We start from the raw sequence: 23,463 nt of genomic DNA, 5'->3' as shown, positions 1-23,463 counted from the left end.
AAAAAGTAAATTAATTTCTAAAAACGTAAAAAACTATATTTTAAAATTTTAATAAATTATTTAAGAATTTAATTCCGGAAATATACTTTTTAATTTTTATAATGCTGCAAAATACTTTCCTTGCCTCTCATCAGTCTAGTCAAAACAGGGGAGCCATCCCCTCTGCAGATCTTACTTGGGGATGTTTCCCAGACCGTCGCCAATAGCCCATTGTGGAGATCTAGTGCGACGTAAATAAAGTACTTACTTACCTCATCAGACGAGTTGATGCCCATTGACGCAGCATTGATGCAAGCATTGCCAGAAACGCTATATTTTATTTTTACGAACCTTGAAATGAAATAACTAACTGAAATTTTGACAATTCATATGATGATTCCATTTGAAAATTCAAACTTAATTGGAACCAAAAAAAAAAAAAAAAAAAAAAAAAAAAAANAAAAAAAAAAAAGCTCGTTGAAAGGGATTCTGTTGATAAGTGAAGTAACTCGATTATATCTACAACCTTGAGTCATTAAACCCTATTTATAATTTTTTTCATTTAGTAAAAATTAAAAAATTAAAAAGTGAAAGAAAATTTAATTTTCTTTTTATTTAAATAGTTTCCAAAGGATAAAAAAGGGAAAAAAAACTATGCATCTTTTAATGTTTTGGTTCTCAAAAACTGTTCAGAACATTAAAAAATAACTCAGGATTACACAACAAATATTTACAGATTAAAAAATTAAACATATTAAAAATATGTATTCAATTAAAGTAAAAGAAAATTCTAAAAATTGTAAATACATGAAAAAAAAAATGGCAGAATAACAAAAAGCTGTGGAAAAAATGAATTTCAGTGTCATGGATAAATTGCATTTGAATGTCGTAAATAATTTGAGATACTAATGTAATGTTCGTAAATTTCAAGTGAGATCATCAATTTCTTACTTCCAATTTCTTTATATTTTGAATTTTTAATATTTATTTTAATTATTTTTAAAAATTATGAAAATAAAAGATATGTTTTAAAAAATATATAAATACATGTATAAAAAATTCTTTTTTGAAAAAGGAATTATGCTATTTTAGAATTTATGTTACTTTAAAATAATACCTATAATTCTTCTCCTTTAACACAATTAAATATATTTATAATTCATAACATTCGTTTGATAACCGAATTACATAATAATTCGCTTTTAATAGATTTAAAAAAAAAACATGTTATGTAATTTCTTTCGCCTCAAGCCATACGAGATCGAAAACAAAATTAAGTCTCCTACTTTTTTCCCAGTATCTTTCTGAAAACACATAAAATTGAAATTCTTGGTATATTTCTTGACTTAAAATCTTTTACATGAATAAATAAGAAGTTGCTCTTGAAAATTTAAAAAAGAAAAACAAAATGTTTTTGGAGAATAAAATTTAAAACACATATGTCTTCAGTCAAATATATATATTTTTGTGCCACGTTCTGATCTCAGTACATGAGATACTATTCGATTCAAGCACAAATCAATATATGTAACAGCACATGCGCAATATTTCCAAAAGCATCTTAAAAACCGGCTGTATTCCAAACTATTCTCCAGAATCAAGCATTCGTCACCATCTGGTAAGAAAAATCTTTTTGTTTTTTGAACTAAACTGTTATGGGGAACAAACAGTTCTCCCATAAACTGTTGCGTCAATATTTTGATTTATTTCTCTTATATTATTCATTTTTTTTTAAAAAACAAAACGTCCATATTAAGTTAAATGTTTATAGTAGGGAAGAAAAACACTAGTTTGAATTAAATAATCCTCTAAAACAGATTACATTTTTATATGCAGATACGTACATTTGATTGTTAAGAAGTAAAGTTTTTACTGTGAAATTCTTAATTTTTTCTTTCAAACGCTACTATTGTTATATATTGTTTAAAATAATACACAGCAGAATTCTGGATTAAATAACAGTAAAAATCATTCAGGGTGCCACTACTTTTTACCGTAAAATTTATTTTCACCGAAGCAAAAAAAAGCTGATATATCATAATTTCTACAGTTATAATTAACGTAAAATCACTGAATGACTCTAATTAAAGAAATATTACTGTAAAAATTACGTCACAATATTTTAAGGTTGAAATGAGTTTTACGGTATAATGGATGATGTATCCAATGTGTGTAATTGTTTGTAGTGCAGGAGATATTGTCATTCATGAATATCCTTATTACAATTTTTACTATTCACTTTAGATTTCTTTTTTACAACAACAGGGACTCAGTGAGGTTATAGTCTGTCATCCATATTAAGTGAGATAATGTGGGAAAATTCTTCACTTATTTGGGTACTGAATTTAAAATAATACACAGTAGAATTCTAGATTCTATTCATTCTTTAATTAAGTTAGTTTCATGTCATGTGTTCTATGTTAGTTTCATTTCTTTAATTAAGTTTCATTTCTTTCAGGCAATAGTTATTAAATTTCAATAGTAAGAAATTTAGAAAATTTTTTACAATGTTGCTTACCCTATGTATTATTTTAATGAATCTTTGACAAGAGACTTAAGCAACCTAATTAACTAAATAAACAGTAGAAGTACTTTTTAACAGATTTTTTTTTAATTTTAACAATTCATAATTACAAATTGTCATTTATTAAAATAAACATAGATTGGGATTACCTTTTAGGTGCTTTTAAGTGACAATAGAGGAAATAAACAATTTTATGACCACAATAATTCCATTGTTAAAATTGCACTAAATTTTTACTAAGCATTAATGTTTAAAATGTAACTATTTTTGGCAACTTCTCTTACTTCACTTCAAACAATAGAAGCTACTGAATCGGATTGAAAAAATCATAAGTTCTCGAATCGAAATTTTTAAAACAAAAAAAAATAGCCTATTTTTATTTTCATTCAGTTTGCTTGACAACTGTTGGCAACTAGTTTCATGCGTTTTCTGATAAATCAAAATCAGTAATTTAAGCATAAATGATTGATTTGACCTATTCCCCCTTACACATAAATGAATGAATAATTTATTGGTTGAGGAACATATACATTTATCATATTCGCAAATAGTATGCACTTGTTTTCGTTTGTTTTGCGACAAATACGAGCTATGTTAATTGCTCGTAATAAATTATTTAAAAGTACATTTTGTTTACGCGGACTCTCTTAAAAATAGTCCTTTATTGAAAGATGTAATATTTGCTATCAAACATTTAAATAAAAATATCCCGCCCTCATTTCTTTCTGAGAAGAAACTCCTATTTGTAAACCAAAAATTTAACAATTCGTGACGAGTTTTCACATAATTTTAAAGAGTGCAATCGCTTAAGACAAAATGCAAAATTTGAACGAAATCAGTTCAATAGTTCCTGAGAAATCTAATGAATTTCATAAAATTTGATTTCTCAACGGATTTCGTTAAAATTTTGTATTTTGCCTAATAAAGTTACTCTTGTGAAAGTAATGTAAAAATTTTTAAACCTTGCAATTCAAAATTTTTCTTCCTATTATTAAATAAAACGATAAAAAATAATTATTAAAAATAATTTTTACATGGAATTATCTTTCGATAAGCGAATTTTACAATTGTCTGCAAAATGTATGTATTATTTTTTTTGTATTCATTTATTCATAATTGCGTGCAAAATTTAATTCACTTAAAAAGCTTTAGCAAAATGCCCAAAATTGCCCTGGAATCCTTTTTTATTCTTATGAATGTTGATACCTTTGTTAACGACACTAGTTCCTCACCACCTCTCCGGAGCGCAGGGAATGCATTTTACCCTGATACGCTCCTCTCGGCCACTCTGTTTCTTCTTGTTTTGTTTTTCATATATTTTTCTTCCTCAAGCTACTCTGATTTTTTCTAGTTTTGTTTCACACCTTTATTTTTCCATTTTTCCTTGACAATTTTCCGTTTTATGCTTCAAATCCTTTTAGTTTCTTTTCAATTCACGTCTGGCAAGTTTTGAAAATGGGAGCTTGTTTTTGAACGCTTCAAACATAACGACTGTTGTTTAATATTTTTGTATTTTTTTAAGTGAATGAAGTTTTTAATCAGGTAATATTCTCTCTAATTCTTTCTAACATTAGTCAATTTATAGAATATTTTGCACAATAACTATAGATCGGTACATAAAAACGTATTTATAACAGCTTTATATTTAAACATGAATTCGCACCAGTTTTATATTTTATTTGCAATCACATTTTTAAATACCAAACTGTCTTATAAAATTTACAAAATAACAGTTCTTCAAATAAAATGAGGCGAATATATTACTAAAAATGTGCTTGCTTTTCTGAACAAATTGTTTTTCAATGAAGCTATTAAATTGATTATAATGCGTGTGAAAATATGTCAAGTCAATAAACAAGACACACAAAAATTTATTAATTAAAAAAACAATAACAACGAAAAAGTATGTAAAAATATAACTTGAGAAAATTTTAGTTTATCTCAAAACCGAAACTGTTGGCTTTACAACAAATATTTTACAGTGTAGTAAAAATAACGCTCTTACATTTTCACTACGTTTGAAAACCCTTCCTCAGAAAAATCTTTAAACCATAACATCTTTACATTGAACCATAATGTGGGACCTTGAATCATAATATCGGTATCGGTAATATGGTGCAATTTCCTGCATCTTCGATAAGATATAACCATATTTCGATTTAAGATGATTAATAGCAATCAAATTTGAGGAATAAAATAATATATTTCGACTTAGCAACCTATTAAGATTCTAACAAATTTGAACAATATTATAAACTCTCCAAAATTTCTTACAATGCTAACAAATGTTGACATACATGTTATTAGAATCGTTTCACGTGAATTCATACAATAATCACAGAATTAAATCCCTAGCATTACCTCCTAATTCGACTGTTCTTTGAACGTAATCATATCTCAGGTAAAAAATATTTGATATTTGAAAAAATGATTACTTCAGATTCTAGAATTATTTTTTTCTAGATACTGTTGCGGTTTCTAGAAGATACTCGAACTATATATTTCATGCTTGCTTTAGAACGACCCGCAAACCAGACAGAAGAAACTATTTTTTTCTGCCATTTGTGAATACCACGACTCATTGATAGGATCAATTTTACAAAAACAGTCATTTTCCCCCTTTTTTAGGATTTATGCAAAGTGTTTCTTAAGATGTATTTCAGCAAAATAATAAAAATTTGAATTCAATTTGCATTTATTTTACGTAACTCATGTATCATTTCTCACTGTTTAATTAAAATATGATTTTTTTTCCCGAGAAATACGTTTACAGATTTAATTTTTTCATTTTAGAGTATCGAAATATAGATTTTAGATATTCATATTTGAGATCGACTTTTGTAAAAAATATATTGCGCTAAGTTTGTCCCTACAGCGTTCCCTCGCAACAACATATAGTTTGTCTAAAGAAAGAACTCCCCTTGCCACGAAGTCTTAAGCTGTCAGATGCTATGGAAAGAAGAAATAGCGCATTTCAAAGAGGGGATCTTCTTTTTCCCCTGATTTCCTTGCTCTCCCCAATCCAATCCAAAACCTGTCTTAAATAATGCCCTACTCGTAATAATTTAACCTCGTAACCATAGTCACCGTCACTGCCCCAAACGAATCGCTAGGTTAGCTCTTTACAGGGACAAACAATATTAGCTCCCAAAAACACCACACTCTTTTAATAAAAACACTAGCACCACAGAACGACATGTTTTCATCCCGTTAAAAGTAAAATAAAATAAAGTAGTTCCTGAAATCATTATATTTTGTTTTCAAAAATCACTTAACTAATTTTCCCTTAATGCATAAAATTAGTTGAATAATTTTAGATCTTCGTCTCTTTCACTTAAAAGAATTGTTTTTTTCTTGTATTGATATAATAAAAAATTACAAAAATAGTAGAACTAGTTTTTCATAAACTTAATTGAAAATTATTGTTTTCATGAAAACTCTTTTTTTTTCCTGGAAAAAATGATGCTCCTAATTAAAAATGGTTGCCACTTAACTATTTAAATTATGAAATTTCACCCTCATATATGTATTTCAAAACTGTTTATAAGCAGTGTCACAATAAAATAATTATTTTCTGACCACAAAATACAATTAATCAATGCAATCATCAAACAGGGACCCGAATCAATAAAAAAAATAATAATTTTCTCTTTTACAAAGGCTTAAATGCTATTGAAATGTAATTTGTCACTGGTAAAAGTAATTTTTTTTTCCAAATTTGTCACTGGAAAAAGTGAAATTCTTTTTTTCTAAATTTGTCACTGGGAAAAGTAAAAAAAAATTTCTAAATTTGTCACTGGGAAAAGTAACATTTTTAAGTATGCATGGAAAAAGAAAAAACTCCGAATAACTATTTTACTTAACGTCCAAAGATGCAGATATGACACAAACTAAGTTGTCCATTAGATAAAATATTTTAATGCATTGGTCTTATGAATTTCTATGTTGACCACTAAAATAGACATTAATACAAATCTGCAAGTATTTTATTTATTTTCTTTTTTAAAAAAAAAATAATAATTGTCACACCTTGCGGGTGTGACATAAACATACTTCAGTAAACATACATTTTCATACTTCAGTCCAAAATTCTGAGAATTAACACAATAGTATAAACTGTATTTTTTTCAGTTAGGTAATAATGTTCTAAGTATTCTATGAAAAATTTAAATTACTTTCTCAAATCTTACTTGTGTGAGAAAAGTTCAACGTTTTTGTTGAGGGTGTGACTTGTATGGCCAATGAAATATGGACACACACAAATATTTACTAAGCAGATTTTTTTCAAAATTAATACATTAATGAATGATACAAAAGGTAATAATATTAGTTTTCATAGCTTCTGATTCTACTTTTGTCGCTATAATTGTTTTCCCTTCTTGGTGCTGTTGTTTCTTTTCTTTTTAATTTCCTCCTTTTTTCTCCTCCTCATTTTCTTGTAGATATTCTGCATGTTTAAGGTGGTATAAGTTATTTAAAATTTTTAATCTTAAAAGTTGATAGCTAAATTTTGTTTAATTTCAAGCTCAGTATCTACATTTTATGCGAATTTTGTAAAACAGTTTCACTGATTCTTTTTCTTTATTATTATTCCTTCCTTCTTTTTTTTTTGATTTAAATAAAAATCGACAAAATATCTGCTCCTAATACTATGCATATTGTAAATTTTTTTTCAAAAAATGATATAAAATAACAAAATTTTACATGTATATTTAAAAAGCAGCAGCTAAAAATTTTTTTGTCTTTTTTTAATTTCAACAGAAATTTTTTAATTTCCTTTAATTTATTAACCACGTATCGTTTACAAAAGTATTTTCCTGAAGAACCCACAGCTTATAAACCCAAATTGAATATAAAAACAGTTGTTCTCAATGTAAGCATTGAGAACAACTGTTTTTATTACAACTGTTTGAACAAATGAGGCTAATTTTGATTTATTGACTTGGGGTTCAGAAAACTAAATAGACGGTTCTAGTTACTGTTATCATTTACATATTTTCCAGCATATTATTTCTACATAAATTTGGTTGAATTATATTAGTATTCAATTTAAAATAATGTTGCGGATTTGATTTTAAATAAATGTCACGCCCCCAACAGGGACGAGTCATATCTCCAACGCTCAAGAACTTTTATTACAATAATATTTAATTTTGATTTTTTTTAATTTCTGTAATTCAAAATAATCTTAATAAACTACACTCTATAACAAAAAAATCGGCGCACCAATAAGAAGTTGTCCGATTGAAACGAAAATTGGTGGACAGGAAGACGATGTACAGAATAGTAAATGAATAAAATTTCAGAACAAATGAATAATTTATTGCAGAGTTACAGTAACAAGTTCAATAAGGTGTTGACCCGCCTCTAGCTTGGATACAAGCTGCCGCACGGCGTGGCATAGACCGATAAAGCTCCCGGATGGTTTCTTGCGGTATTTCCTGCCAAATTCGATCCAATTGTCGAACGAGGTCATCAACATTCCGTGCCAGATGCAATCGCCTTCCTATAATATCCCAGACATGCTCGATGGGAGAGAGATCTGGTGATCTGGAAGGCCAAGGAAGAGTTTCACAAGCTTGCAGACAGTTCATAGCAACACGTGCCGTATGTGGTCTGGCATTGTCTTGCTGAAACACCAGCCCAGGGAGCTGCAAAAGGAACGGTAGCAAAACAGGTCTTAGGATGTCGTCGACGTACCGCTGTGCAGTAAGTGTACCTCTAATGACGACCAAAGGGGTCCGGTCTGTCAAAGGAAATGGCACCCCAGACCATAATGTCTTGTTGAGGGCCGGTGTGGTGTGCAATAGTGAAGGCAGGATCCCCTCTCTGCCCTGTGCGTCTCCAAACACATCTTCGATGATCGTCAGGACACAGTTGGAAGCGTTATTCGTCGCTAAAGACTATACGTCCCCAGTCGGCATAATTCCAGCCTGATCCAGCCATGCACCACTGTAATCTGGCACCAAGAAGAAATCGGATAATTGCTTCTTGGTGCCTCGATTTTTTTTTGTTATAGAGTGTATTATTGAATACTAAATATAAAAACATACTCTCAAGGAAATTTTCTGTTTAGATATAAATGTATCTCCCTGTTATGGGTGTAACAATAATTAAGAGTAAAATTATACATGCTTACCTTTCGTAACACAGATTATTGATCACTTTTAAGAGGGCAAAAACTTTCAATAATAGCTATCAGGTTATTCATACATACAGACACACACACACAAATACATATATGTAACATACAAAGCTTCAAGTATTCTTTTTGTGTTATTTCTTTACTTAAATCCTCCTTCTTAAATTATTATTTAACATTAAACCCTTTCTCACGATTAGTTATTTTTGGATTCAGTATGTATAAATTAGCATTTTTGATTTTTCCCTTTGATTGAACTGTGAGAAAGACCTTAATTCCCTCAACTTTTTAATGGATGAATTATAATTATTAATGCTTCCCCTTTTCCCTGAGACCTAAAACAATAGAAGGGAAAACTTATGCTAGTTTCCATAGGCATTCCATAGGCACTTCCATAGGCAGTTCCTCAAGCACTCTGATTTCGGAGCGTGATTTGGGCTCCACCAATGCTTGAATGTGCTTTAAATAGACAATGTGAAGCTCTGTCATCTCTTTAGAATCACTTAAATAAACATAATTTTCCATTCAACAGATTACCTGCGTTTCTGAACATTCGATCATCTCATATATATATAGAAACATANGTCGCCCATGATCACACGTAGTATTAAAGTCTAATGGACCAAGGAAAAAAAGCACATAAGTGAAAGAGACGCATGAGTGAAAAACCCATTCAAAGTTCCAAAACGTAACATAAATTACAATGAGAGCATAAATAAATTTATTTCCAAAAATTAAATGTTAACATTTACGATATTTTGGTATTTTCTCTAACTATACAAAGTAAAAAAAATTAACATACCTAATGATATTTACTTTCTTACGAAATAGCACATAATACATGTTTTTTTGTTTTTTCTGATTAATTTCAAAACAGTTTATTCAAGTTATTACAAATATGAAAAAGCAGCTCCAGTCGCTGAATTAAACTGCATATAGTCACAAATAGTAGCTAAAACTTCTAACTCTTTTGTATGATTTGGTGGAACTTAATCCTCGTCTTCATTAAAACGGAATAATAGTAACCGCTATAAGTTCGCTGTAACTTAACAGTCCAAAAACTATAGTTTTATTGGTGGTGGGAGAGAAAAGGTGCATAATAAATTTTCAAAGAAAGTGTGTTTCATAATAGGTTGTTTGATTACTATAGTCACTAAACACCTCTTATTTACCCAATATGTCTCTCAGACTGCAAGCAAGTTCATTGCAGCATTGCAGTAAAACTAACGTTCTCTAAAGATGTTTCGTAACTTTAAAGATGTTTTCAATGTAGGTGGTGCAGCAGATAAAACATAAAATTGTTAAAAAATACCTTTCTTAAAATAACAAGGTCGCGAAGGAAGAAAAATAAAGTGGATGCAAATTTAATTTTATATAAGTGTTCATTTTCTTCCATTTTTAATTCAAAAACGTTTTTCTAAAAATACTGTGATTTTTTTCTATTTAAAGGGGGGGAAATGAAATTTTTGGCTATTCTAAGAGAAATTTATGAAATTCTGAAAATGATATAATCATAGTTGAAGAATTTTAATTCATAGTTGAAATATAATAAAAAGGAAAAATAAAATTAAATTTAAGATCAAACTCAATAAACAAAGCAAAATTAACTCGTGAGAAAATGCAAACAGTATAGATAGTTTTCATCAGATGCAATAATAGATCAAATAATGTCCTTTTCTAAATCTGTCATACTTTTTCAAAGCTAAATTGACATGAAATACGTATATGGTAAAAACGCCCCAAAATAAAAGATTAAACTATGAGTTCGAAATTCAAATTAAATTCTAAGCAATAAATAAACAGAAATGAAAATAAAAAAATTATTTAAGCAAAAAACATATGAAGTTGTCGAGTAGAAATCAAGACTTCTGCCTCTAACAGAATTCTTTGACGAATCTCTTACAAAAGATTGCAACCAAACAATATATTTTTCTTTTGGAACTTCATTATTTTTTGAGCTACACTGAATAATGTTGGTGAAAACCTTCGTTTTTGTGATTGTGTTTGAATAGCAAGAAATATTCTGGCTTCATTTAATTAATTTCGGTACAAAAGGACTTAAATCTAAAAAAACCATGGTATTTCTAAGTATTCTTTCCTCATGGCGTCATTATTTACGTCATAGTCTGAAAGCATTGCCTAGTTAGTGTGAAAAGACGTGATTATTGAAAGAAACCTATTTTTATGTTCGAAAATAAACCAAAAATTAAGACTTTATTTATTTATTTGTTCTTATTTTCATTGAAAATGCTTCCAGACCATTATATTCGAATGAAAGAGATAAAAGAAAATGATTATTTAAAGTTTTTCTTTCCTGTATTAAAATCTCATTCTTTGATTGAAATTTTGGCCTCAAATTTACCTAATATTCTGCATCAAATTATACTGTCACCATATTCAATATTTGGTGATTCGTTTACTTTCAAACAGAAGAAGTTCTCTTCGAATTGATCTGTGAGTGATCGTTGTTTCTGAGTTAGTTCAAATTAAAATCTTCTGCAATTTCAAAAAAACTCTTCTGTGGGATGGTTCAAATGAACCACAACTTTAATATGCTGCATTTTATTATACCGGACTTGTCACCTAACTAAATATTTGGTAGTAATTCGTATTCTTTTCTTCAAGCCAATGAAATTTCTCTTCGAATTGTTCTATGATAGATTTTTATTTCTGAGTTTAAATTGAACTCTTTCGTATTTTATAGAGTTGTAGAATCGTTTGCTTCCTCAATTTTTCTTCACAATCCGCTTCAATTTTCTTTCATCACGTTTTGCTATTTTCTTTGGCCTATGTCCTCTTGAGCATGTGGGTTATTCAGTTAAATATCCTTATAATGCTTCCTATTTGATATCTTAAGTTGTTTTGAATTATCAGATACGTTCACACTACTTTGATGCAAGAACAAAACTTTCCCTTTTTTTTAACTCGCAAATTGCTTTCGCTGATGTAATTATAAAACAAAAGCAACCAGTTTTACTACGTTCAACTAATCCTAAATTTAACTAATTGCGCCGTTTAATTGGATATTAACTTTTTGAATTACCTTAAGTTTTGAGGAACTACGATTAAAGAAATAAATAATAAGGGACTTCTGTTCTTACATATTAAACATGATCACGCAATTTCATCTGCAACACGATTCATTTTAACAATGTTACAGCAAATTTACATAACATACTACGTAAATGTTGTAATATAATAATCCAAACCAAACCAAATTTCTTCAAAATGATTCTATTAATTAGATGACAAATATGCAAAAATTAAAATATAAACATCAAGAATATAAACTATACGTGTATTTCCTTTAATTAGCTACCACACTCGTATAATGAATAATTGAGGCAGTGTGATTTCTGGCAGAGTCAAATACAAATTTTTAAAGCTTTAATTTATTTAATATTATTATCGATGTTTGACAATAATTACTTTTGATGAACTCATTTTGTTTTCACTTTTATTTACTCGGAAAAATGAAAGAAAATTATCATTTTACTTAAATAAAAATGTGCTAGGGTAATTAGTATAAGCCTATATCCGGGAAAAGAAGCAACCATACTCATAAAACAGTTATCTATTTGAGTCTAAAATCCAACATCTGTGTTAACTCGCTAACACTCCTTATTTGAGGACAAGTCTTTTTTTTTTCTCCTTTTGAATAATCGCAAATAATTGTTGCAATACGATTTCATTATTATCATATTTTTTATATGCTTACGCCATAATATATTTACAATTATAAGTGTAATATGGGTATGAAATTAGGCGAAAATTATTTTATTTTTTTCTCAAGTTGCAGCTAATAGAAGAAAATTTTTACTTAGTTTAAATGTTAACGTATTACCATCTATTGTATGAGAGCACTTTCCACAATACCATAAAAAAGGGCGCTAATGGGTTAAAATACTAGTTATCAGAAGAAAAATATCCACTTTTTTTACGTGAAAGCACTATTATTTTAATAAAAAGGCATTTTCTATACACCAGCAATAAAAAATAACAAGCGTTCGTTTGCCCCCCTATTCGACACTAATAAACCATGTTTGGAACATATCACATTTTAATAGATTCAACTATCAAGATATTCGTAACATTTGGATTGTAAATTATACTAAAATACCGTAATGGGTAAAACATAAACACCAATTTTTCACTTTTCGATTTTTTTAATGCATTTTGAAGGTAAATCCTGGGTACTTGAGTACTTTCAAGAATTGTAAGAGTAGATGGAGAAAAGAAAAAAGTGCACTATTTCCCTAAATTTTAATGAAAATGGTTGCAAAATTGTTACAGATAATAAATATAATTAAATATAATTTTATGGGGGAAATTCAGTATAATAAAAATCTGTTAGAAACATTCCGTATAGTCTTTGAAATATTTAGAAACTAGTGGCAAGCCTATGGCTCTTCAACCTGCTCAGGACCGTGATCAGATATACGTGATCAAGTGATTCTTCCTTCATGACTTACGTAATCATATACAAGACGAGCTTTCTGACTCCAGTTGCCCATGATCACACGTAGTATTAATACGTACATTAGTACGTATATTCTCTGAGTTTGCGGACCTGGGGAAGAGCTTTTTTCTCCATCCGCTGGGCTTGAACTGGTTAAATGAAATTTTTTAGAAATGCTTACAACCTGTTATCAATATAAAAAGGTGCACTTAAACAGCAAAATCTTGGAAAATTAGAATTTTATGAATAATGTTAAAGCAAACAGAAAATATAGCTATCAGCATGGACTTTCATTCATAGAATATCAGCATAACTTTTTATTTTATTTTAATTAATTGCACCATTAAAAGAAAATAAAAATAAAATTCATTTTTAGGGAATTCTTTTATGATCAGTTTTTATTAAAAAAACTTCAGAGGGAAAATTTTTTAGTTATTTCATCACAAAAGAACTCAATCAATGAATTCAGTTCTAGTTTAAATGAGAATTATTTGAAAAGTCAAAATACTACTTTTTTTAAATTTAATAAATTCCTTTTTGAACCTCAATTAATGAAATACTTTAAGAAGTTTTAATTTTCTGATTAATTTTCACTTAAAACCTTCGTTTTTATTAAAAAGAATAAAAAATGAACAAAATGAATTTCCGTGTAACTAAATATATTAAATTTTTTATACTTAAGCCTATTGGAAAAAAGTCAGCAGAAACACTTTCAATTTTTTAACGCAGAAGTTAGGTTTTGTATAATGTGAGATAAAGAATGCTTTCTTTCTGTAATTCTTGTTACCATTTTAGGAGAGATGTATTTAAGAAAAATTGGAATTACTTATTATAAAAAGTTGCAATGCAATTAATTAAACTAGTAACAGTTTTGCAATGCATGGTCTTAATTTTACCTTCTTTGCAAATAGCGAAATAACAATATGAAGTTGCTTTCTAATACCTATTTTTACTTGCACTTTCAAATTTACTATTTGCATGAAATTATTTAAATGTATATTAAATGTACGAACTTTTAAATTAGGAGTTAAGAAATAATAACAATTTTAAGCTCAGTAATTCAAATAATAATATTATCATTAAAGAAATTTAGCTTTATTTAAAAGGTGGAAGTTAAAATTAATAATATGCAATTTCCATACTTAATTATCAGTTCAAAATTTCATGAAATTCCTATTAATTTTGAACAATAACTTGTGGGTCTAATACTTACCAAACTAAACTTGGCACCATTTTCTATAATTACTTAAATAAAATTATTAACAATATTGTTAAAAAAGTTTCTTCTTGGATTATCACCATACATGGCAATACTATTGCTTTCGTTACTTGTAACGAAAATAAAAGTAAAAAATACGTACTTTTACTTGTTTTTTCATTAATTTTTTGGAGGAAAAGTACAACTATTAGTAACGAGACAATTGGACGAAATCGTTAATTTATTCTGAAATGCTTTAAAAATTTTCTTCGAAAAAAATCCTTTTTAATTACTTTTTTTCGCAATTTAAAAATTTAATGCATTATATTGATAATCTTGAATCTTGATTATCTCGAATGCATTATCATAATTCATTTATAATATTCAAACAGCTAACCTCTTTTTCCAAACACCTTGAAAGATTTCCTGAAAGGGAGAGAGCGTCTCTTTTGAACACTCAATGAATTTTTTGCAAAAGTCATTGAATAATAAGCCTTATCTATGTTCGAAGAATCAGTAGTGAGAAGGATGAACTGGCTCACTGGGACACCGGGGCCTATCGTGGTATGCCCTTTCACACGGCGCCCTCAAACTTCGTTACTTTTTGTTTGAAAAAATAGTTTAAAAAATAAATAAATAAGAAGAAATTAATATTAAATTTGTTTCGAATTTTTATTTTTTAGGGAAAAAAATATAAATGAATGATTTGTAATATTTTTTATTATTGTTCACTCTTTCAACATCGTTTACTCTTCTGCAAGAAAAACAGCCTCCTTTTCTCTTACATCTGCCCACAATGGCGATGAAAAGAAGTCGAGGGAAGCAGCATAACTGCCAGCAAGTTCCTAGAAACTATTAACCACCATCCCACCTGTTTGATCAATTTTGTTTCTATCGGTAACAAAATGTTCTGATAGAACCATAAAGCTGTCCGAGCACAAACTTTAATTCCCCCACTGAAAATTAACCCACCACAAAAGTTGTAACTACGAATCGTTTGTGATTGCCCCCTTTTTGCATCGAGGACGCTACAGGATGTGAGCTCGAACGTTGTAGGGACCACCCATTGGCTGCGTTTATGCAGCTTTTTCGTTCCTCCAGGAAATTTAGCTCCACCACAAAATTTGTAAACTATAAATCGTTTGGGTTGCCCCTTTTACATAGTGAACTCTACAGGAGGGGGAGGTTGAAGTCGAGAGGGCCATCCGTAGCGTCAGCAGAGGGGGAGGTAAGGACAAATTGGAATGCAGAAAGCCTTATCTTAACAATTTGTTCTTTCAATTTGTTTCTGTAGGGTATCTATTTCATTGAGGAACGAAAAAAATGAGGATTTGAAACTAGCAGCTTTTTCGTCCCACAATGAAATAGATATCCCACAAAAACAAATTGAAAGAAATGTTATATTCCACAAGAACAAATTGTTAAGATAAGGTGTTCTACATTCTAATTCCTCATAAATCTATCACTCCTTATCTCCCCTTCTGCTGACCAGACGAGTGGTCCTCTCGCCGTTCAAGCTCCCGTCCTCTAGCGTCCACCATATAAAAGTGGGCAACCAGAAACGATTTGCAGCTTTTGTGGGATATCTATTTCATTGAGGAAAGCAGAACCTGATAGTTCTCAGCCTTATGCAGAAAACCTTATCTTTCAATTTGTTCTTGCGGAATATAACGGAATACATTTCTTTCAATTTGTTTTTCTGGGATATCTATTTCATTGAGGAACGAAAAACTTGTTCCTTCTGTTTTTGGTTAAAAAAATAAATAAATGAAAAGTATAGATATTTCAAGAGAGCTTTAGAGGAAACTGGTACCAAAACCTCCCCCACTCAGCCCCTCCCAGGTGATACATGTCTCTTAGCTGACCAATGGGAAAATACTTCTATAGGTCAAATGTCACCAAATCTTATCTTTATTGCTACAGGGGAAAAAAAAGTGTTGTTTTGACTCCTTTTCCAAACATCTAAGTTTCTCTCCCATGGCCCGGAGGGGGGGGGACGATTTACAGAGTCTTTTGTCCAAATTTCAGATACAAATTTTTTCCTGTTGTGCAAACTTTCTGGGGAGAGTGGCAATGGGGGGGGGGGGTCTNGGGGGGGGGTCTTTTTCCTAAGAACTGTTAGACTGCCAGTAAGCAGGCTTTAACTCTACCAATGAAACTTAACCCCTCCACAAAGCTAAAAATCGTTTGTGTTGCCCTTTTTTACATGGTAGACGCTACAGAATGGGGGCTCCACGTTGTGAGAACCACCCGTAGGGTCAGCAGAGTGGGAGATAAATATTAATAGATTGATGAAGAATTAGAATGCAGAAAGCCTTTTCTTTCAACTTTTTCTTGTGGGATATAACATTTCTTTCAATTTGTTTTTGTGGGATATCTATTTCATTGAGGAGCAAAATACTTGCTTGGGCTCAGCCTTAATGAGAAATCACAGGGAAGCACAACATTAGGAGATCACCTGGAGAATCAGATTTTTTGGCCATTCTGCCATAAAATTTTGCAATTTCCCTTGAGCCATCTAGTCTTTTTTTATGTAAGTTAAGACAATATTTATTTACTTCTTTTTAAATGTCAAATGCAATAATTCATGTATGTATTTATATGTAATTTAACATTGTGTTATCTATCAAAGCTGAACAGTTGAATTTTTTAGAATTCTGGAAGTTTTGTTAAGATTTCTTACTGAATTTTTGAAATCCAAGAATTGGTTTTTTTTAATGATTAGTCAAAGTTATGGGTAAAAAAATAAAATTTGATTTAAAATTTTCAACTGCTAAGTTTTAATTTGCTTAATATAATTTATTTATTTCAAATGGCAGAGGTAATTAACATGAAAAAGCAAAAACATAGGAACAAAACAAAAAAGTAAACAGTCATTTCCTTAGGAGCGCTCTTGCTTCCCAATATCGTTCGGTAGACGACGACCCGCGGAGGGCCCTGCAGCACAGGATGTGGCTGCCATCCAAAACAGCTTGGCTCATGCATAGAGAACAATAGGGATCAGGTGCCAGCCCTAAACGAAACAGGTGCGCGGCAAAGCAGTCATGTCCGGTATATAGTCGAAACTGAGCCACCGCTTCGCGGTGCGGCCAGTCTGGAATGGTGTTCTGTCGAAGATCTCTCCACACTTTGGTTTCTACCCTTTCTGACAATTGATGGTGGAAATCCCCATTGATTTAGGAGCAAAGCGAAGACATGCCGGAAACTACAGATCTCTTAGCCGTCAGAAGACGTTACCAGGGTACACCACGGGGAGGTAGATCTGTAAGCGTACCCCTAATAATAATAATAATAATAGAATAATAATAATAATAGAATAATAATAATAATAATAATAATAGAATAATAATAATAATAATAATAATAGAATAATAATAATAGAATAATAATAATAATAAAATAATAATAATAATAGAATAATTAAAATAACAAAAATCTTAAAAATTATCGAGATTTAATTTGCTTTCAGACTTAATGCTGGAAAAAATATTATTTTCAAAAATTTAAATATTTTTAATAACTAATATACATTAGTCTAATGTTTAAAGAGTTTGTGATAGTCATTGAAGATGTCGAGTCATAAAATGACCGCCATTTTGACGCTTTCCTTCTAATTTGTATAGATTATCTATTGGCCAAAACGATATTTAGTTTTGTCAAGCAATATTTTTGTCAACCATATGTGTCTATTTCTAATAATTTCAATAATTTATTTAATGTTACTAAACCAAAAAATTTTTGCAAAATTATGAAATAATTTCTTTGGCATTTAAGTCTTAAAATATGAAAAATATGCTTCATTTAATTAAAATATAGTTAGCATTAAAAACATTTTTTTGAGTTTCATTATTTCTTTGATTTTGAATAAAAAAGATTTTTTATCCTTTTTCGAATTTTACCGTAGAAACATTTAGGTCATCCCATGAATAAATTTAAAAATAAAACATTTGCTCTCAATCTTCGCTTAAATCATCTCTCAAAATTAATTTTATTTAACTTTTAAAAAAGCGAAATGTAATTTTTAATTTAATGGATTTCAAGGGGTTACCTATATATGAATACCATTCTTCATTTTTTTACTTATTTCTTTAAACAAAAATTATAATGTAGTCGAATTTGTTCAACAAATTATTTGTCTGCTACGAATTCCGAAAGTAAAAACAAAACTTTTTAAGAAATTCGCAATATTAAAATTAATACAATTTAAAACTCCTTTTTATATGGAAACATTAAAATGTTGATTTCTGGATTCAGCATTCACTATTTCAATGAATTTTGTAACTTATTGCTGCATTTTAATTAATTGCAGCAATGTATAAGTTTTATACATTGAAATTGAAATTTAACGCATTTTAAAATAAAAAAATATTTATTTTTTCTCGCATTTCTTAGTAAAATTTAATGTTACTTTGAATTTTCAATTTACACAAAATGTGCTTTAAAATCGTTACTTTTATGGTTTGCACTTGTACTTCTTACTCGTTACTTTTGCTGAAAGTACTTGTGCTTTTACTAGTTACTTTTTAAAAGCAACGTTCCCGTGTTTGATTATTGCTAATAATCAACCTATTTGAGAAATTATTTAACAAAATAAAATTAATTCTATTGCTACTTTTGATTTCCAAGATCTCTTCAACAGCTTTCCGCTTTCTAAACCTAAAAGTGTTCTTTTGAGTTATTACTATGATTATAATAAAATATATATATCCTTGATTGCGATTATGATTACTGGGTAATTCTAATTAATATTTGCCCTTTTAATAATTATCTTTACAGTGGAAAACATATTTTTGTTTAAATTAATGGAATACTACAAGGATCTAATTTTTCATCACTTTTCTCTAACTTGTTCTAGCACTATTATGAAAAAAAGTATTCTCTTAATATTAAATTTGTTTTTTGATTTATTGATCATTTATTTATCTATAATTTTTAAAATTATACAATTTTGTTGAATAATGTTTACCCTGATGATTTAATCTTAATTCGCAATCATTACTATAATATTAATTTTAATTTCTTGGATTTAAGTATTAGGAAGAAGAAAATATTTGAGATTGTTGGTTTTTACGATAAAAAAAAATTATTTTAAATTTAATATAAATAAACAAATTACATAGAATTCTAGCGTTTCTAAAAATATTTGTTATATACCATTTTTACCAAATGAATAGAATTAAGACTATGCTAACTGAAACTATGTAACTATGTAAAACTTTGGTNGAATTCTCATTGGTTGAAACTAAATTATTAATTTTATTAATTAATTAAAGGAAATTTTCATAATTTAAGACCTTATTGCACATCTACATAACAATACCTTTAAAACGACACCTTATTTGTTTAATTCTGTTGCGTAGTTTGGGAGTTTTTAGCGAGACAAAATATTGCTAGCCTATTAATATATAGATAAACAAATTACATAGAATTCTAGCGTCTCTAAAAATATTTGTTATATACCATTTTTACCAAATGAATAGAATTAAGACTATGCTAACTGAAACTATGTAACTATGTAAAACTTTGTTAAAAAATTTTTTTTTGACCAAATGCAAACCCAATTAGGGAAAAACTGTGGCTAAAAATCATTTTATATTTAATAAAGAAATTTTTTTGAAAAAAATTCATTTAAATGTTAATAATTTCCGTAAAATCATCAATATTAAAATTTTATAATTAAAATTCCACCACTTCCCAGAATGCGCCATTAAAATGATCCCATTATGCTTCTATTTTCATATTCTGTAATCTGGCAAACTCGTTACGATAATATTTTAAACCATTTTTGATGTCGATGAGTTAAAGTACATATTAATTCGCTACCAGTGCTTTATATTACATTTTGTGCTTTTTTTTCAGTATTTTCTTGACTGTTTATTTTCTATTTTTTGATTAATATGTTTTATTTTGCATTTTTTTTTCTTAATTTGTTTCATTTTCATTTCAATTTCCATGGTGCTCCTCACACTAATGTATTAATATATTTATTGTATATTAATATTCTGCTTTGGCAATATTAAAAAGCATTCGTTTTTGCAGTAATCATGTGAGCTGATGACGAAATTATATATTTTCCTTAATTTGTTTTTGTTTTCAAGCTCTTAAATTTTTAAATTTTTTTTTTTTTGATTTTTGAATATTTCTTCTTCTATTTTTCTTTAAAATATTTGTATACCATTTTGTATATATATATATATATATATAAATATTGCAATATTCGTACCAAATAATATGAATGGTGTAAGAAAAAAATAATGAGAAAATTAAAATAGTTAAACTATTTTGAAATTTTACACGTTTTTTGGTATATGGATTGTCTATAGCCAATTCATATTTAATAAATTGGTTCCATCTTTGCTTTGAAAGCCCCTCTGCCACCTTCAAAACAAAAATGCATTATTAAATGAAACATTAATGTTCTCTTTTTATGTGATTCTGGTGGTCCTTTAAAATTAGAAGAAACCAAAACGAATATTAAAATGGTAATCTCCATCAAAATGAACGACTCACATATAAATCATTTTACTGAAATAAATATAGTTAGTGGAAATATAGTTGAAAAATGCTCTTAAATTGAAAAACTTTATTTAGTGTACTTGATAAAGAAAGATAGTTTGCAGGAAAACTTTCAATAAATCTTCTAAAGTTAGAGAAATGCCTAAGGACTTATTTAAATTAAAGTTGTCGAGAAATATTTTAAACCCAAAAGAAGAAATTCTTTGAAAGAAAAAAATAGTTGTTTGCATTTAAATTAGCCACTAAGATTTATAGATATTTTTATATTTCACGAAAAGTTAATTGGACTTTAGCCTTAATATATAGACTCTGTAGTTAGTTAGACTTTAGCAACAGAAAATGACGCAATACATAAGTTAAAATTCGGATTTTTCATTTCTAGGTTTTAGTTTTAAAACATTAGTTAGAAAGAATCCTTGCATGAACGTTATTAAATTGAAATTTTTAATAATAATTTATAAAAATTAATATTGATAAAAAAAAACTTTTTCTAATAAAAAAGAAATTTTAATTAGATCTTGTGGACACAAAGAGATTGCGTTCGTAAAAAATGTGTTACATATTAATGTTATGCCATTAATGCTATGCATATTATTCTGTACATGTATTCTGTAGTGTAAAAGTAATGGACTCGACTACCTCCGAAACCCTGGTTGTATCAAGATGGCGACAACCAGGCCAAAAATAAAAAAAGTGGTAGCAAATAAATAATAGACTTTTTTCTACATTTCACTTAATTTCCAATATATTTAAAATGTATAAGTTCTGAAAATATCCACCAAATATTAATAGAGCAGAATGCTTACATATATATATGTATCTACCTCATACGAATTCGTAATTCTGAACCCACCTGCACCAAATTTATTGTACACACATTCGAAGACACGTAACTATCTGCTTTAAAACCAACAACATGTATGCGTACTAATTTCCAAAGTATGAGTTTTCCATGTGATTTGATAAATATTTTATAATAAGATGACTTGCAGTTTTAATTAATCAAAAATTAATTTTATCGCACATTCTTATGAACTATATATCTTTGGCTTCATATGTCAGGTTCTCGCAAGTAAAATCAACGTTAATGATTTCACTATGTATGGTGATGGCATCGTATTTAAAAAGATTCATGAAATCGCTTCTTTATAAAATTAAAGAATGGAAACTCAGTAAAAACTAGTTCAATAGAATTGAAATTATCTATTGAGCCAGGGTCTTAAAATAGCAGACATTTCTATTTTATATGATAGTAGGTAGGTAATTTATTTACGTCACACTAGAGCTGCACAATGGGCTATTGACGACTGTCTGGGAAACATCCCCAAGGATGACTCGAAGACATTCCATCGCAATTTTGATGCTGTGCAGAGGGAATGACTCCTCCGCTTTGTTAGCCCGACGACCTGCGAGCGAAGTCGACCACTTCGTGGTAGAACAATTTAAGGAGGACCAATACAGCACACACTCGGTCTCTACTTAGAATAATCAGAGTGGTCACCCTCCCGCTTACTGATACAGCAGCCTGTGATGCTCGACTTCATTGTTCTACTGTGAACCATGCTTTTACGATCGGGACTGCGGGACTTATTTTATATGATTTTTGTTTTTTTATTTTCTTATTTTATGGTTTATATTTTGGTATTTATTACCAGATTTATGGTTTTTGTTACCAGAAATACCATTACCAAATAGAACAGTTATCTTACCAGAATTTTTTTCTCCGTGTATAAATAAACTATGACAATTTTAGGCTGATATAACTTCGTAGCAAACAACAATTTTGTTTAATGTGAGTACTTAATTTGCCTTTTATGTCGCACAAAATACAACAGGCTAACTATTTAGTACATGCGGTATTACAAGTTACGAAATCAAAAAGTTAATAATTTCTGTGTAAATATTAATTTTTCCTAATGGATTCGATTTCTCAATCTTCAAAATATGAAGATTACTGCAATCTGTAAAATATTGCCACCAAAGTTTAGGTAAGAAAGTGGTCGAAAATATGGGATCCTAAATGTTCATTTAACCTTTTTACAAATTTCACATTATCTTTTGGAACAAATTGAGAGAATCAAAAAATTTTGAAAACAATTACTTGGCTCACTCTAAGATAGTTAATTCAAAGCATAATTTTTTAAGATTATTGTTTTTTTTTACTTTTTATTACTTATTTTAATATTGAAGGACAATGTGAAATAAAGTTATCGAAGGAGAAAGTTAAATACGTTGCACAATGTTAAAAAAATTTCTGAAATAGGACAAAGCAATAGCTCTAAAAAGTTGCTCCTATATTACATAAATAAAGTGACATAAAGCTTATTCCAATTAAAAGAAATCTTGAGGGAAATTCAGGATAGAATTCAGCAGCTAGAAGGAGAACATATTTACAATGATATACAAAAAAGTATAGTGCATGTGTGTATATATATATATATATATATATATCAGGGTTGGCAGGTTTTTGACATGTGACAGTTTTTGACAGTTTAAACCATGGTTTATGTGTAGTTGTTTTGATATGGGCACTAATTGGAAATATAGACAATTTGGTTATTAGTGTTTGTTTACAATTTTTGCAGATAACAAGCAAAAGTGGTACTAGCTAAATGGCATTTTTTCTATTTGTTACTTTCTTTACA

At 28.9% G+C, this 23,463-nt stretch overlaps 1 protein-coding gene across 1 annotated transcript in view; it reads left to right on the top strand.

The window, feature by feature from the left end:
- The first annotated feature begins 1,531 nt into the window (after positions 1-1,531).
- The window catches only part of LOC107443614 (putative neurotoxin), a 40,183-nt gene continuing 18,251 nt past the window's right edge, over positions 1,532-23,463 (top strand). The window contains exon 1 of the mRNA XM_016057546.3: positions 1,532-1,597. The gene's annotated coding sequence lies outside the window, so the exon portion shown is untranslated. The remainder of the gene's footprint in view (positions 1,598-23,463) is intronic.

Source organism: Parasteatoda tepidariorum, chromosome X2 (genome assembly GCF_043381705.1).
Source record: "Parasteatoda tepidariorum isolate YZ-2023 chromosome X2, CAS_Ptep_4.0, whole genome shotgun sequence".
Lineage (NCBI taxonomy): Eukaryota > Metazoa > Arthropoda > Arachnida > Araneae > Theridiidae > Parasteatoda > Parasteatoda tepidariorum.
The sequence above is the reverse complement of the archived record's forward strand: the minus strand, read 5'-3'. Positions and strand labels throughout refer to the sequence as shown.